Source organism: Neophocaena asiaeorientalis, unplaced genomic scaffold (assembly GCF_003031525.2).
Source record: "Neophocaena asiaeorientalis asiaeorientalis breed wild unplaced genomic scaffold, Neophocaena_asiaeorientalis_V1.1 scaffold126, whole genome shotgun sequence".
NCBI classification, from domain to species: Eukaryota; Metazoa; Chordata; class Mammalia; order Artiodactyla; family Phocoenidae; genus Neophocaena; species Neophocaena asiaeorientalis.
In genome coordinates this window covers 702,032-719,599 of record NW_020174565.1, presented here as the reverse complement: position 1 = coordinate 719,599, position 17,568 = coordinate 702,032, and positions in this window count along the sequence as shown.

The window sequence follows — 17,568 nt, the reverse complement described above, 5'->3', positions numbered from 1 at the left end:
GAAGCCCGGTGTGGCTATTTTTGTAAATACCTTTTTCTGTAAATAAAGTTATATTAGCTTTAGCACTGAATGACATTGTCAGCATATCTTGGAAACCTGGATAAGACTAGACAATAGAGGAGAAAGGAGAGGACCGATTGTAGGGAGAAGGGATGCCTCCTTCCTTTCTAAGGCAGGTTTCTTGTTAAAACCTAGCAAGTGATTCTTGAAACCAACTGTATCCACTAGAGGGCACCAGAAGTGCAATTTTGCATCAGTGCCTTCCTATTTACATGTAAAATATTGCAATTAGCATTTTATGAGGTAATACTTAGTGGGGTTGGGTTTCACATTAGACGTTTTTTTCTTCTGCTACAGAGAATTAGAATCAGGCAAGTTAATGGTAATTACCAACCTAAAGTTACGATATTAACTCAGGAAATACCTCATAATTAAAACTGTTGCTGCTGCGCTTCCCTGGTGGCACAGTGGTTAAGAATCTGCCTGCCAGATGTAGAGAATGGACTTAAGGACACGGGGAGGGGGAAGGGTAAGCTGGGACGAAGTGAGAGAATGGCATGGACATATATACACTACCAAATGTAAAATAACTAGTGGGAAGCAGCTGCATGGCACAGGGAGATCAGCTTGATGCTGTGTGACCACCTAGAGGGATGGGATAGGGAGGGTGGGAGGGAGACGCAAGAGGGAGGAGATATGGGGATATATGTATATGTATAGCTGATTCACTTTGTTATACAGCAGAAACTAACACATCATTGTAAAACAATTATACTCCAATAAAGATGTCAAAGAAAAAAAAAAAGAATCCGCCTTCCAATGCAGGAAACAGGTTCGAGACCTGGTCCAGGAAGATCCCACATGCCGTGGAGTAACTAAGCCTGCGTGCCACAACTACTGAAGCCCGTGCGCCTAGAGCCCATGCTCTGCAACAAGCCACAGGGCTTCCGTGGTGGTGCAGTGGTTAAGAATCCGCCTGCTAATGCAGGGGACACGGGTTCGAGCCCTGGTCCGGGAAGATCCCACACGCCATAGGGCAACTAAGCCCGTGCGCCACAACTACTGAAGCCCGCATGCCTAGAGTCCGTGCTCCGCCACAAGAGAAGCCATCGTAATGAGAAGCCCGTGCACCGCAACAGAGAGTAGACCTCGTTCGCCGCAACTGGAGAAAGCCGGCGCCCAGCAACAAAGACCCAACACAACCAAAAATAAATAAATAAAATAAATACATTTATTGGAAAAAAAAAAAAAGCCACAGCAATAAGCCCGCGCACCACAGCAAAGAGTAGCCCCCGCTCGCCACAACTAGAGAAAAGCCCGCATGCAGCAACGAAGACCCAATGCAGCCAAAAATACATTAAATTAATTAATTAATTAAAAAAAAAACAAAAAAACTGTTGCTGACTTTTCAGTAGTCTTTACTTCATTCAGAGAATCAAGATAGATGGATTTTCCTGAAACTTAATCTTTTCAGACATTGTAAAGTTTTATTGATCAGAAATTCATTTAATTTGTCATAGTGCAATCTAAAATGGAGGCTAAAATGGAACATTGTTAAATCAATGAAAATTCTGATAAAATATGTGGGTAAGAATTCTTCCATCCCTGCTTGGTGGCTATGGACACACCTCTTAACCTTTTTCTTTCCTTATATCACAGGATTCTTGTACGGTATATGGTGAGATAATGGGTTTTAAAGTTCCTAGAACGTGGTTGGTGTCCAGTGCATGCTGGCTAAATCATGTGTTGGTGAGCTACCAGTGTACCTGGAGAATTCCTCCCAGCAGGATATGACGTTATAGGGCAAGATGACTCAAACCAGAAGAATGCCCACACATTGTGGAAAACGGGAAAACTTACCAGCTTAATTCAGTCATTTGGGCAGGTTTTTAAAGTATCGCACAGTTACCCAAAAGTCACAATCTGGGGCTGTTAAGAAGAAGTTGGCTTGCATGATCTTTCAAATTTTGTAACAGAAGTTCCAATATTATAAACTGAAACACTGATTTCAAAATCAATACCAAGATAGAGATGTCAAGTGTAATACTTAAGTATTTTAGATATTTAAAGGGAGGTTGTAATATTTTCTGAGCAAAAATGTAAGGGGCTATGATTCGGGGCATATGAATTTACTTGTGGATAATGGACCATAATCTCTGCAGACAAGACTGCCTTGGAAGATCTAATACCAATGGCTCCTAAGCCTACATGGATTTGAATCCACAGCTTTGCTCCTTACCAAATGCGAGACCTTGGGAAAGTAAAGGTAACTTAACTACCTTAGTTTTCTCATCTGTATAGTGTGACAACAATAGTTCCCATATGACTAGGTCATTGTGGTGATCAAATGACTAAATTCCATGAATTTCTTAGTTCAGTGACTGACTGGTAGTGAACACTCAATAATCTGTCATTTTTAAACATGATTTACTTAAATCCCATTTAAGAATGCTCTTTGTAAGCTCCTCTAATAGATGCCATTTCAAATGGCTGTATGAACCGTAAACCCATAATTCTATCTATAGCAGCCACCACACTATTTTAAGTTTCCAATTTTGTTCAAGATTATAGGCTTTATTTTGATTGCAGGCTTAGGCCTCATGCACATCAACTATGAGATTTGCTCCCTTCATATCATCCCTTAATACTTAGAACGGTGCGGGACACATGCTAGAAATTCTTGTTGAGTTGAATATAAGAATTGATTAAATTACCTTTTGTTTATTACAAGTGCAATGAATCTTGTGATTCGCAGTGCCAACAGGCAACAGCTCTTCAATGACTTTAATATAACATGTGTAATGCTTTATAAATGAGAAATATTCATAATCCTGGCATTTAGTTTGATAAAAATGAGCTTTTAAAACTGAATTTACATGCTTGCATTCATATGAATTCATTTTCCTGTTAAAAGAATGGAAGAAAACAGCAAGAATAACTGAGTCTTTTATTCATGACAAAAAGTTTAAGGGTTTTAGGGAAGTGGAAACATTGGGTTTGCTTCTGTATTGTGCCTTTTTGCTAACATTTTCACTAAAAGTGATTTCAAGTATAGAAGTTCTAATGGGTCATTCGTTCAACAGTTATTAATAGGGTTTTGCCTTGGCACTGTTCTAGGTGCTAGCAAGACGATCCTGGCCATTGGCTGCAGTAATAGCTAATGTTAATTTAAAGATACAAATTTGAGGTGGGGGGGAATTCCCAGGAGTCCAGTGGTTAGGGAGCCACGCTTTCACAGCAGGGAGCACGGGTTCAAACCCTGGTCGGGGAACTAAGATCCTGCATGCTGCCCGGCGGGACCAAAAAAAAGTATTTTTAACTTAAGTGTGGCACCCTTCAGACAACAACTATATGAATAGTACATTTGTGAAGAATCAGAATTTCATATTTGAAAGTTGCAGGAAAGTGTTTTGCTATGTGAATTTACTAGACCAAGCAATGAAATCTTTTGATTACATTTTTCAAGCTACTACCTTAAAATTTTTTTGTTCACTTTATTTACATACTGTAAATTCCTTTTCGGTATACACTTCTGAGTTTTGACAAACACATGTAATCATGTGACTACCATCATGATTCAGAGACAGAAGAGTTCATCACCCTTAAAATTCCCTTGTGCCCCTTTAGTTTAGTTTCCTAGGGCTGCTGTAATAAAGAACCACAAATTGGCTGAATCACACAATAGAAATTAATTTTCATATTGTTTTGGAGGCCAGAAGTCCAAGATCAAGGTTTTGGCAGAGTTGGTTCCTTCTGAGAGCTGTGAGAATCTGTTCTGTGCCTCTCCCCTCCCTTCGGATAGTTTGCTGGCAATCTTTGGTATCCTTTGCTGTGTAGAATCATCCTGTCTCTGCCTCCATCTTCGTATGGGTTCTCTCTGTGTGCATGTCCATGTCCCAATTTCTCGTTTTTGTAAGGACACCAGTCATTTCAAATGAAGGGCCCACCCTACTCCAGTACGACTTCATCTTAGCTAATTACATCTGCAGTGACCCCATTTCCAAATCAGGTCACCTTTTGAGGTACTGGGGAGTTACGACTTCATATGAACTGGGCGGCGGGGGCGGGGGGGACACAATTCAACTCATAACAGTAGCCAACCACTACCCCGACCATCATCCCTGGCAGCCACTGACCTGTTTTCAGGTCCATAATTGTTCCTTTTTCAGAAAGTCATATAAGTAGCATTATACAGCATAGACTCTTGTCTCTGGCTTCTTTCACTTAGTATACTGCATTTGAGATTCATACACACTGTTGAATTAATACCAGTTTTTGGAGGTCACAGATAAGCTTTCTATTAACAGTCACATTCGTGGTTTTACGTGAACGTAGTTTTGATTTTTTTTTTTTTGGTGAATTCCTAGGAGTGGGAGTACTGTGTCACATACTGTGCAGGTAATGTATGTTTAACTTGATAAGAAACTCCCAAATTGTTTTCTAAAGTGGCTCTACCAGTTGGCATTCTCACCAGCAATGAACGAGGGTTCTTGTTGCTCTGCATTCTTGCCAGCAATTAATATTGTCAGTTTATTTATTTATTTTTAAATTTTAGCCATTCTAATAGGTATGGTAATTCTTAGCTTTTTTTTTTTTTGGCTGTGTCGTGTGGCTTGCGGGGATCTTAGTTCCCCGACCAGGGATCAAACCTGTGCCCCCTGCAGTGGAAGTGCAGAGTCTTAACCACTGGACTGCCAGGGTTAGTGGTTTTAATTAGCATTTCTTCGTGGTTTTAATTAACATTTCTCTAATAGTCATCACTTAAAAATTTTTTTGTTAATATGATGGGTACCTACTGTTTGTACTGTAATAGTTATGCTGTATAAATCCTGTCATCTTTTGATGTTTGAGGACTCTCTTTGTATGTTTTTGCTTATAAAGAAGATCATTGTTTTCATTAGAGGTTTAAACCTTGTAATATATCAAGGAGCATGTGACTTAATTCTGCCATCATGCCTTTACTCTTAGCCTCAGTTTGATGCGCTTTCTTATTTCTTGGTTTCTTGCATTGAAATATAGTATTTTACCTTAAAACAAGTTAAAAAAATCCAACAATTTTATTTTGTCAAGAAAAAAATATGGTTTCCCGAAGCGTCACGAGTGTTACTACCTATTAAAAAAAACTAGGTTACAATATGCTTTCTAAAATTTGAATGATTTATGACTTCTAAGCCCACAGGAGTTGGTTGTTGCTACTATTTAAATACAGATTTTGAAAACTGCGTGATGTTTAGATTATATTTATGGAAGGTTACAGAAGAACCAAGTCATGGTGGTTGCCTCTAGACTGGAAAGTTGATAATAGTGGGACAGGAGTGGGAGGGAAACTTGCTTTCCACTCCATATTCTTTGTCGCCATTTATATTTCAAACTAGGCAAATATCTTTATTTTAAAAACTGAAATAACTAAAAACATAACTTGAAAGCTAATTTCCAACTTTTAATTAAGCAGCTGTGAGTAGGGAATCATGAATTTACATATTTAACACCAAAAAAGTTAACTTTTTAGGTTTCCTCAGGAATTTGTCATTGGTATGAGTGTAATGATAGAATTTAGAATTATCTCCTGAAGGAATGCGTAGTATCAATATTTACCAGTTGTTGCTGTTAATGCCTGTAGTTTTCACATTAGCTAGATTCATAATAATCTAGTTTTTTTGCCTTTGACTGATGTTTTTGGATCAATTCCCCTTGTTGACGAGGGAGTGGCATGTTCTCACAGAGATTCTCAAGAAGTACTTTACATCACTCATGGGCAAAACATGTCCCATTTCCTCACACAATGCTCAGTTGTTTCACTCTCTGAATTACCAATAACCCAGACTCTATGTGTAACAGAAGCTCGAAGGTTTGTGGCATTGGCAGGTTGTTATCTTGAAGCCAGCCCTGTAGCAAGTGAAAACTGAAAACCAGACATCTAGGTAGAAGTCCTTTGACAACCCTTATCCTTGGGCATCATTTCCCACTGACCTACTTTCACACAGTTTCCATCTCATCATCTGGCTCCCAAACCTGTCTCCCTTTTGCACTGCCTCCTGAAATGCAGTCTTCCTGTCTTGTGTAGCTGTTACCTGGAAAGAGCAGGACTTCATAGGATGCAGCAGAAAACAATTCTATTCTTTTCCCTCCCTCCCCCTGCCCCCAACACATGCACCCAAACCCACCCAGACACATTGAATGAAATGTTGGTAACTCTTTCAGTCAATGTGCTCCTGTCACTTTAAATCTTAAGAACAGCCTCGATTTCAATAATTAAATTTTCTAAGCACTTTAACAACCAGCATTCTGAATGTCATAATGTTAAAGCTCTGGCTTTCTGCTGGGAAGCCTTAAATTAGGGAGGAGGGTGGCCAAATCTCCCTTCTTCTATCGTGGGCACTGCCTCTTCTGTCTCAGTATACCTGGCTGCCTCGAAACCTCCCAGAATTTGTCCTCCCTCCCTGGTGCTGTGGGAATCTGGCATTGACGTCCTGTGGGCACTCTGGTCTTGGTAGCTGTTTAAAACTCATTCTCAACGTCTTGTCTTTGTGATCTTGTATCTCTCTGCCTTGTGCTTTTGTTCCAGAGGGGTTTGGTTCATTGCGTTTGTTTTTTTATCTGATGGGTATATCAGTATCTTTGGTTGCATATTCTGTCTGCTCTGTGTCAACATTATTCTGATAATTTTTCTTGTCGTTCCTTTTTCCTTGTAGTATTTTTTATATATTTTCTAGTCCAATTTCTAAACCTATCTTTAAAAGAAATGAGTTCCCCGACTTATTGTTCCCATTTGCAAGCGGCCCATGGAGAGAGGGTTGTGTATGTTTGATATCGTTGTGTCCCAGTAGTTTCCTTATGATTGAGGGTTTTACATATATATAGAGAGAGAGATAGATAATTTTATTATATATATATTTCTATAGATAGAGACAGATAGATAATTTTAGCCTTTGCTATTTTTTAGCCAGCTAGGATTAATAGCTGCAGAAGTTGTTGCAGTGTTGCACTCTGTCTCACTGCAAGATTTTTCTTAGAAAAATGGCTGGTCAGTGTAATTTCTAGTTCAGCCCTGCCTTCTCTGCTTTTCTTCAGATTCCAACTCAGACAGGAGAGACTGTCATCTTGACTTTTATGTTACAACACCCTTCTGGTTTTCCTCAGACAAATCTGATGCTCCGTTTGTGTGTCCTTTTTAAGCTCGTTTTCCTTTCTTCAACCACTTCCACAGGCCTAATTATTTTCTTAAAGAGTGAGCTGGTTTGGGCACAGAGTGAGGTTTCCATTAAAAGGGGGGGCTTGATTCTACTCCTATTTTTTATGTCCACACTTCCCTGGGATTTGGGGTTAATAAGCATAGAAAATCACAGGGAAAGTGACCTTTCTCCTGAATTTTCAGGGTGCGTAATTAAGCATTTAAAAATCAACAGTGCTCAAGGACTAGATGAATTAATAAGAAACACAACAGAGAAATTGCTGTATAATAGAAAAACACTCCAGAGAAATGAGATAAAATGAATTTAAAAAATATTCTTATATAATAAATGCTATTCTTTAGAAAGTTATTATTTTGTTATGAAAAACAGAATTGTAGACTCAAGGAAAGTTAATTAAAATCTAGGAAATGTCTGTTAGTCTAAAATGAATTGCAGTTTGGGGAGATTCAAAACTCCTTGTTAAGGATCCTAGATCACCCATGACATGCATGCCACGTGTCCCTATAATTGATGAATCTTGTCATTTAATTGAGGTACAACTATTCACTTAGCCAAAGCTAACTGAATTTTTAAATAAATAAACAGACTCAAGCCACCAGCAGACAAAATATTTATGGAAGTTATCAACTTAATTTTTAAAAAGGATCTAAAAATGCAAAATAAAATGTATTTGATTTTACAACCCCCCCCCAAAAAAACTCCTTGTTAAGTTTAATATTTAAAAAATTGGGACCATCTGCCTAGCAGTTAAATTTTTTATGATGTATATTTCATGTTGAATCAGTCAGAAAGTGGATAACTGCAATTCAGGTATGATTTAAAAATAAATGATTATTGCTAATGTAATAACCTAATACAATTAATGTAATGTAGTAATTCCTATATTCCTGTATACAGGAACTTGGAAGGGGCTACTTTATATAAACATTCATCTGCCTATTATAATTCTTTTAAAATGTAAATTTAGGTCTACCATATAGGAATTTGGAATTGGATACTTTTCACAAACACACATTTGTCAGTTATAATTAATTTAAAATGTAAGCTTAGATCCACCATTTTGAACATTTGATCGATCACAAATTTCTATCTCTATTAGCCAAAATTTCTCTCTGAGCCGTAGCCCTGGACATTTGACCTCAGCATGTTCTGAGCTCCCCAACCCTCCCAAACCCTGATGCGCCTCCTTGTCTTGGATGTGGCACCATCATCAGCCACATCAAAGCCAGGACACGTAGACTTGTCCCTGAGTTTTTCCTCGCCCCCATTCTCCACATCCAATGAACCGCCATGTCCTCTTGATACTGTCTCCTACCAGGTGCATTTGTCTTCCTTTCTCCTTTTCCCTTGCTACCCCCAGACTCCAGGCTGCTGTGATGGCTAGTCTGGTTTACTACAAAAGTGACCTAATGTGTCTAACCCTTGTGCTACCCCACCTCCAATCCAGTTTCCACATTGCAGCCAGAGTCTCTTTCTAAAGTGCAAAGGTGATCAAGTTATTTCCCTGTTGGACCCCCTTCATTTTCCAAAAAGAAAATCTAAACTCCCAGCAAGCTCTTCATTGTGAGTTTTATTTTAGCTGCATCTCCCACCCACCTCAACCTTGCACTCTGTGCTCAGCTTTCAAAAGGACTTTGAGCTTCTCTAATGCATTGTGCTTTCTCTCACTTCCAGGTCTTTATATAAACTCCTCCCTCTACCTGGAATGTACCCTCCCACTCATGCCTTCAGGACAAGCCTAGCTGTCCTTCAGGATTCCAGTTAGATCTCTTCCCCAAAGGTCCCCGAAATCCCAGAAGTAGTTCCCATAGCTCCCAGTGGGCTGCCTACCGCATTGTGTTATACAAGCTATGGCGGTGCTGGTCATCTCCCCTCATTTCACATACTAGAGCCCCACATCTTTAGCTGGCACATGGCTGGTCAGAATAAGGAACTCTCCGGTAGAGTTCATGTAGCTACGTTTCTAAACTCCAGCCTCTGGTATGTAATTGGAAGTATTACGTGGGACTTCTGGGGAGTGTCCCAAAAGGGAGGGGGTATAACTTCCTTCTCTCTTTTCATCCTTGCTAAAGGCCAGGAAACACAGGCTGGGATGACTGAAGCTAGAACAGCCATCCTCAGCCACAAGGTGGAAGCCATGTGTTGAGAATGGAGAAGCCAATTAGTAGAAGCCCATGGTCCTAGTGATTGTGGAGTCTACGTAGTAGCCTATCTACCTGAACTTTGGTGAAAAACAAATGAACCTTAATTTTATTTAAGCCATTGCTCTTTTTACTGAACATAACCCTAAATAAAACATAATAAAACTGTGTAGCCATTGTCAGTAGGATGTGTTGTTACCTTTAACAGTTAAGATCCTCGAGGGCACGCATCCTGTTCGCCATTGCACCTCTGCATCTTAGCATAGTGCTGGCCGGCAACTATATCCTCAGAACTATTTGTCCAATGAGTGGATCACTCTGATAGATTTATGGAGGCAGGCTGGTTTGGTGTGCCATATTTTACTTTTTAAATTTTCTCTAGGTGTGCAGGCTTCAGTAGTTGTGGCATGCGGGCTCAGTAGTTGTGGCACACAGACCTTAGAGCACATGGGCTCAGTAGTTGTGGCTCACGGGCTTAGTTGCTCTGCGGTATGTGGGATCTTCCTGCACCAGGGCTGGAACCTGTGTCCTCTGCATTGGCAGGCGGATTCTTAACCACTGCGCCACCAGGGAAGTCCCCCATATTTTATTATTTAAACCCAACTTTTAATACAGCAGTTAATTTGGTTGAGGTTAGCATTGCTATTGTTAACCAGTTATTCCCCCTAATTCTCCATTTCCCAGACTCATCCTTTTAAAGTCTAATCTTTGACCAGATTCCCCTCACCATTCCCAAGGAAGTTTACCCTACTGTAAGTCTGATTTTGGAGAGACAGCAGTGAGTGCTAGCTTGCAGTGAGCAGCAGCTTGAAGCAAGATCTTAGTTCCCTGACTGGAGATCAAACGTTGGTCTTGGTGGTGAGAGTGCTAAGTCCTAAACACTAGACCACGCGGGTCAGTGGCTAGAGTCTGGGTCCCAGTTCTCATATGCCTTGAAAAAAAATGGACAAGGACACAGAAGGTAGAAAGGAAAGTAAGGCGTTGTTTTAGAAAAACAGAGTACATGCAGACAGATGCACGGGGGAGCTCGGAGAGAAAGTCGTGCCTTTGGGAAGTTTAAATCATTTATAAGGGGCCAGTCTTCCAGGTCTTTGTTTTCCTCTGGCCAATCGTCTTGCTTTGTTCTTTGACTCAGGACCCTCTCTTATGTGTGCATGCATCCTTTAGCCGAGATGGATTTCAGTGCAAGGACCTTTGGGAAGTTAGCAAAACTTATTATGGTCTGGCGTCCCCTCCCTTTTTGATCCCCGAGGAGCCTTTCTACTCATGTGCAGTCGAGGTCTCTCTGACCCCAAGGATGAAAAATATGTGACCTCTTGATTTTTTATGCAGGCAGTGGTTAGCCCCCCTCTGTCTCTGCCATTACTGTTTTCTTAAAGTGTCCACAGGAGACAAAGTCCAGCTGTTTACCCTGTTCCTGTTGTTATTTCTATCTTGAAGTATAAACAGGAGGCTGGCTGTAAATGTCTAACCTGGAGCCCATCTATCTCCTGCCTCAAGTTCATCCTGGTTATGCTTGTCTGGACAGCTGCTCTGGCTTCTGGGCCACCTCTGGCCATTGGGAAGGTAACAGGCTTCTCTTCAGCTGCAGCTTCTCCCAGGCTGCTTTGCCCCAAGTGTGGCCAACCTGGGCCCTTGATTAAGTCCTCAAAGGACAGCTGTTACTAAGCTGTAGCACTGAAACAAGAATTCACTGAAGGCTTACTGTTAACAAGAACACAAACTAGGGTCTGTTTTCAAATGGAGTGAAATTGCCAAATGGCCAAGTTTCCTAATTTAAACAGAAGTTTAAAGTCCAGTCTTCATCAATCCATTTTTCTCAAAGGGCTTTCACCGACTGATTTGTGGGACAACGTAAGTTCAAAAGGCTGTTTATAGAATATTTATGCCAACAAAAAATTAATCAATAGCTGATCTAAGAAAGAAATGGAAAATTTTATTCGAGCCAACCTGAGGATTACAACCCAAGAGAGAGTCTTTCAGAAAGTTCTGAGGGCTGCTCTGCCCATCAGAGATCAAAGCTTAGTTTTTGAAACAAAGGATTATACATCAAATAGCGCACTCACAGTTTACATAATCCAGATCTGCATGTACAAAGCAAGTAGTAGGTCATCGTGATCCCTTACGAGATTAAGAAGTAAGGTTATCTCCTAGGAGGGATGGTTAATGCCGACGCACGATCCACGCTAGACGGGAGGGAGGAGGCCTAAACGGGCAGAGAAAACTTTTATGTTTAAATTTTTCTTATCTTGCCGTAAAATATGAATTTTATTTCATCATTTGTAAGATACCTTTTTTTTTTTTCTGTGGTACGCGGGCCTCTCACTGTTGTGGCCTCTCCCGTTGCGGAGCACAGGCTCCGGACGCGCAGGCTCAGCGGCCATGGCTCACGGGCCCAGCCGCTCCGCGGCATGTGGGATCTTCCCGAACCGGGGCACAAACCCGTGTCCCCTGCATCGGCAGGCGGACTCTCAACCGCTGCGCCACCAGGGAAGCCTAAGATACCTTTTATAATGGGCTATAAGCCAACCTGCTTGAACCTGACTGCAGAGAGGGTCATTAACTAGGGTTATCCTGGACACGAAGCTTACAAGGCTGTTCACTACACATCCTGGAAAGGGTAGTCTGAAACCAATGGCCACGCGATGCTTCGGCTCACGAGACAAGTAGAAATGCAGGAGCCCCGTGGAGAGCTGTCTCCCAACAGAAAGCAGCATTTTGTCTCTTGAGGCTACTTGAACATTTGAGAAGTTTCCTGAGTAATGTTAAGACTAGCAAAACACTTTTACCCCTCAGCATGTAATCTTAAAGGAACAAGGAACAGGTTCTATCAAGAAATTGTTGGGATTGCTAGCCAAGAACCGAGGAACATGGATAGCCTTAGAAACGATATCTATACCCTCTGCTGTTCCATCATAAACAAAAATCTGTGCTAGACATTTATTTCTTGGTATCTTGCCTTAATAATCAGATCATAATCAGGAATTCTTCGCAGATGAAGACAGTTGTTCTACAGTCTGTCCTCAAATGACTGATAAAGCAATTCCAGGGTTCCTGATACTCACACAAATTTTTCTATTTGGAGAGGCTGGCACCTGGTCCACAGCTTGTTATTTCCTTTTTCTTATTCACCCGTTTGGCTTTGCATGCATTCAAATGTTCTATATTTAGCATAACTCATCCCCAATACGAGATGGGGTGATATCATAGAGGACTGTTAACTCTTGCCAAGTAATGTAGCTTTACCTTTTCCTTATTTATGACAGAAATATCACAACTCTCATATTTTGTAGTATTTTTAATTCTTTCATTTTTTATGTGATGGAATAATATGATAGGAAAAATATAATTTTAAAGAGAAAGAAAGACAAGCTGACTCTAATTGAGCAAATTAAGCTCTGAACTTTATGTCAACTTTTAAGTGATTGTGGCTTTGGGAATCAAAATTCTATGTGCTCCAATTTGTGAATTAGAAAGTGTGTGTGTGTGATATACATTTTCTTGTTTGTAATATTAAAATACATACATGTGTATATTTATTAATTCATAGACTGTTTCATAGAAATAATTATTCTGAAAATTAGAATTGTTTGCAATAATCAAAGCAGTGTCCCTATTTGGTTGGAACTGATGAGGTTTTATACAAAGGAAGTTCTCTAATTTGTTGATTTAAATTAAGCTCAAATTTTCACCTGTTAAATGTTCTTAAAGCACAGGATCTTATACTGTTGCCATTTTGAACGTTAAGATACATGCTCGGGTGTTGCAGGAGGGTGTCTGTCGCCGGCAGAGACCAGCTGCCACTCCCAAGAGCATTCACAGGTGGTATTCGCCTCAGCCAGTTCACGGCTTTGAAGGGATGTTCCGAAGCCTCCAACTCTCAGAAATCTGGCTTTGACAAAAACCGAGAAAAAGATTCAATACTTGTATAGACTGAGGTAGGCACACAAGCCCTGCCCTGACACATGCATAATAACTGCGGGGAGTGTATCATGTACACCCATTTATTAACTTACAAAAACAACAGCACCGATAGATTGATCAGAGCGCTTACGTTGTCAGATCTCCCCTTGGGCTTCTTGCGGACAAGCTACTAAGGAGTCAGGTTATCATCCAAATGTGGTTTGGAGAGTGTAGGGTCAGAGCAAGGGGAGTTTTTTGATTGGAATCTTTAATTTCACTGACCTATATCAATCTCCATGAAGAAGATTTCGGACAGGAGATTTGGGAGTAAACTCTAGATAAATAATGTGTCTGAAAAGTCTACAGATATCTAATCCTTCAATCTAGATTACTCTAAAGCAAGGGACTGGAAAGTGATTATAATTTAGTAAGGGGAAAACCAAGTTATATATGATGCCTTCTTTGGAGAAAGCCTGCAGAAACACAAGTGGCTTGGTCAATTTGAAACCTATAAAACTTGTTCCCAAAGAACCAGCCATTGGCAGCACCCACCCAGACAGGTTTAGGAGAGAGGGCACCCCGTCCAGACCTGTGCCCTTGTGTCCTGCCTCAATCCCACCAGTCATTGACCTTGACGTCAAGTACAGTTTCCTCATTAGAAAATGAAGAACGTCCTCACACCAAGTGCTATGTATGGTCTGAATGTTTGCACCCCTGTACAATTCACATGGTGAATCCTAATGCCCAGGGTGATGGTGTTAGGAGGTGATTAGGTCATGAGGGTGGAGCCTTCACGAATGAAATTAGTGATCTTATAAAAAAGACCCCACTGAGCTCCCGAGAACCGCCTGGCGTGTAGAATCTTGGATTCTATTCATAGGAAGATACCTCTATCATAAGAGGAAACAAAGCTTTGTTCAAAGCTTATTCCAGTGAGGTACAGAGGACATAGAAAACAGGATTTTGTTTTTTTTTTTTCTTTGTGTGTCCTTTCTGGGTTGTTACCTTCTTTCTGATAGAGCATGATCTTGTCAGCCGGCAAATCACATGAATTCTTGATGTTTCATACAACCGCCTGTTTCAAAATTTGTATATAAGTGATGTGGATTTGGCTGGGATTGAGGATTTTGATTCTATTAGAAACTGGTCAAACCCAACAGATGTAGCAGAAGTATTCGAAGGCAATTAGCTGGGACAGCAAAAGCTACAAAGGCTGGTCATTATGCAAATGCAAGGTCATTAAATGTCAGCTTTCCCTGCATAGATAACAGTCAGAACCAGCTTTACACCCACAGGAGAGGAAGATAAATGCATAATGTTTTCTTTCAGCGCAATTCATCCCATTCAGACCGAGCCATCCCCGTTAAACCAGGCTAACAGATTTTGCTTAACAGTAAAGACTAGCAGATGATTTCTGGCGTAAATGATGTTCTCGCATTCTGGTTAGGTCACCTTTTGGTGTCTCCTCAACTTTGAAGGTTTTTTTCCCCTAAGTTTCAGGGTCAAGGACACACAAGAAAATAAGCAAGGAACACAATCTTTTTAAAGTGTAGTAGTCCATTTCCTACCTATTTTGCATCTCATGAGCTGTAACACGTATTTGCGGGGACAAAGGGTATCCGTTTTGCTTCACCACTTAACAATCCAGATTGTGATAAATGGCTGTTTTTCCTCTTTCTCCTCCCAATCTTCTCTTCCCAGAACCCGTCCAGGTTAGTGTTGCCTTGCCTTTAGGACTCCTTGTTAAAAGAGGACAGAATAGGGCGTGTAATTTACAGTTCAGTTATTACCTAAATGAAAAATCCCAAGGCACAGAGCGGTGGTATCACAGAGTGAGGGGAGAGAGAGGCGCTGTTGTGATGTTTCTACGTGGTCCTCACAACAGTCTAGACACAGCGCCACCAAGAGGCACAAATTGGGAGGAACGTAAAGGGGAAGGATGGAGCAGCAAGCAGGAAAGAGAAATGACAGAGGCTTGACGAGAAAGGGCATATCTGGGGAGACGAGCATTGTTTTGGGGTCAACAATCCTACAGGGGAAGTTTCTTTGACTTGGACTCTGAAGGTCGGTTTTAGATCAGTTTGCTGCATACTAGCAATGGTATTGCCTGTTTCCTCTTAGCAAGGGGAGCCTGACACCACCTTCTTTGCTCCCCTCATGGAGATTGCAGTCAGTGAGATGCAGATGAAACCCTCTGTGGACTGTACAGCAGAATCCAAATAAATAGGAGTTCTCAAGAGTGTTAAGCTGAGGCATGTTAAAAATGTTGAGTTTATCTGAGCAAAACTCTATGAGAATCAGGCAGCGGTAAACTGGAAGTGATTAGGGGCATCCAAGGACAAGGAGCTGCGGGACAGTCAGAGAAAATTCACAGAAGGGAAATTACAGTAAGTCCCCTACATATGAATGAGTTCTGTTCCGAGAGTGCATTTGTAAGTCCAATTTGTTCATAAGTCCAACAAAGTTAGCCGATGTACCCAACTAACAATCAACCATATAGTACTGCACTGTAATAGGTTTATGATACTTTTCACACAAATAATACATAAAAAACAGACACAAAAAATAAAGAAAACATGTTTTACCTTACAATACAGTACCTTGAAAAGTACAGTAGTACCAGCTACATCACCACCGCGTTTACGCTTGCTTCCGGACATGCTGGGCTTGAAATAAAGATACTGTACTGCTGTACTCCATACCATACTGTGCAGTAAAGTACACGATAGCACAACCTCTTGTGGAGGACGCATGCACATGACAACGTACGCCAGACACGTGAACCGACTTACGTGATTGGACGTGTGAATGCATGTTCGCATCTTTGAAAGTTCACAACTTGAAGGTTGGTATGTAGGGGACTTACTGTGTTTGATTGGCTACAGCTTAAAGCCTGCGTGGCTGTTTGTGGCCTTAGTGTTTTGATTTGTAACCTTGAGGCATTTACATCACACTGTTTGCTAATGGAGGACGGCAGGGTATCAGAGCCATCTCAGTCTAATGGCCTCCTTGTCTAATTTAACAAGAGCCACAGGCCAAAGAGCTGAGGTGGGTCCCCCCCTGGGAAATGAGGAAGCAGCTTTCCTCTGCTCTCTTCTTGTTTCTCTAGCCTGCATTCCTCTTTCTCCGTAAACCACAGCCTCCAAAAAAGTACTTTCTGGTGATGGAGTTTCTCAGATTCAATGTTTCTTCTTCCTGGCTGAACCCTGAGGAATTCCTTCTCATCATTCAATACCCATGTATTACCTTCCCTGCGGATGACCTCCTCTGCTCACCTGTTCCCTCTTCAGATACTCCTGTGGCCGTGATAAAGCTGGTTTCCTTCTGTGTTCAGTCAAGCATCAGTTGCTTTTCTTCTCCTTTCTTCCCATTCATGGCCTGGGAGAAACTCTAACCTATAAGAGAAACTTTGAGCAGATTGAATCACACCTGTTATAATCCACTGGTTTAACACTCAGGGGTTAATATGGTATCTCTTTCTTAAAATTTATTGGGGGAGATTTCACAGTCCCATCCATATATGTGTCATTATCAGAAGGTGGAATTGTCACGAAAGGAGGGATTTTGTACTTGGGGGACTGCTGACTGTTGCCGTGGCACTGGCTGAACCTTGGACCCCACACCACGCTCTGTGTGTGTGTGTGTGTGTGTGTGTGTGTTGTGTGTTGTGTGTGTGGAGTGTGGTGTGTGTGTGTTGTGTGTGTGTTGTGTGTGTTGTGTGTGTGTGTGTGTTGTGTGTTGTGTGTGTGGAGTGGGGTGTGTGTGTGTTGTGTGTGTGTGTTGTGTGTGTGTGTTGTGTTGTGTGTTGTGTGTGTTGTGTATGTGTGTTGTGTGTGCTGTGTGTGTGTGTGTTGTGTGTGTGTGAGGTTTCCCCCGAAGAGAATACATGTTTCTACTGTTAATCATCCTGAGGTAGGATGGGAGGAGGGAGGACCCCATCTGGGGTAGAGTTGGGTCTGGAGTCAATTTGTGGGGTTGCTTAGAGATGCCTGGGATTCCCACTGGGGAGCAAGGCCTGCTCCTGGCACGAGGAGGTCTGTTGCAAGTTGGTTAAGCAAGTCTCGAGGTTAGGTTTGTAGCGGTTACACAGTGTTCTCAGCATCCTTTTCTGTATTCCCGCTTTACTAAAAATTAATAAAAGCTGCCATCCGGTCTCAGCTGTTCTCTGGGCATTAGTGGCAACAGGATCCCCAAGCTGAGGACCGAGTGGAAGCAGTGGCATGGTCATCCGCTTCACAAGGCTCATCAGGGTTGCAGGTTAAGAAGAAACCGGGCACCTGCGGTAAAATTCCCCTGAGGCAGGACCTTGGAAACGCCAGCAAATAGCTAGG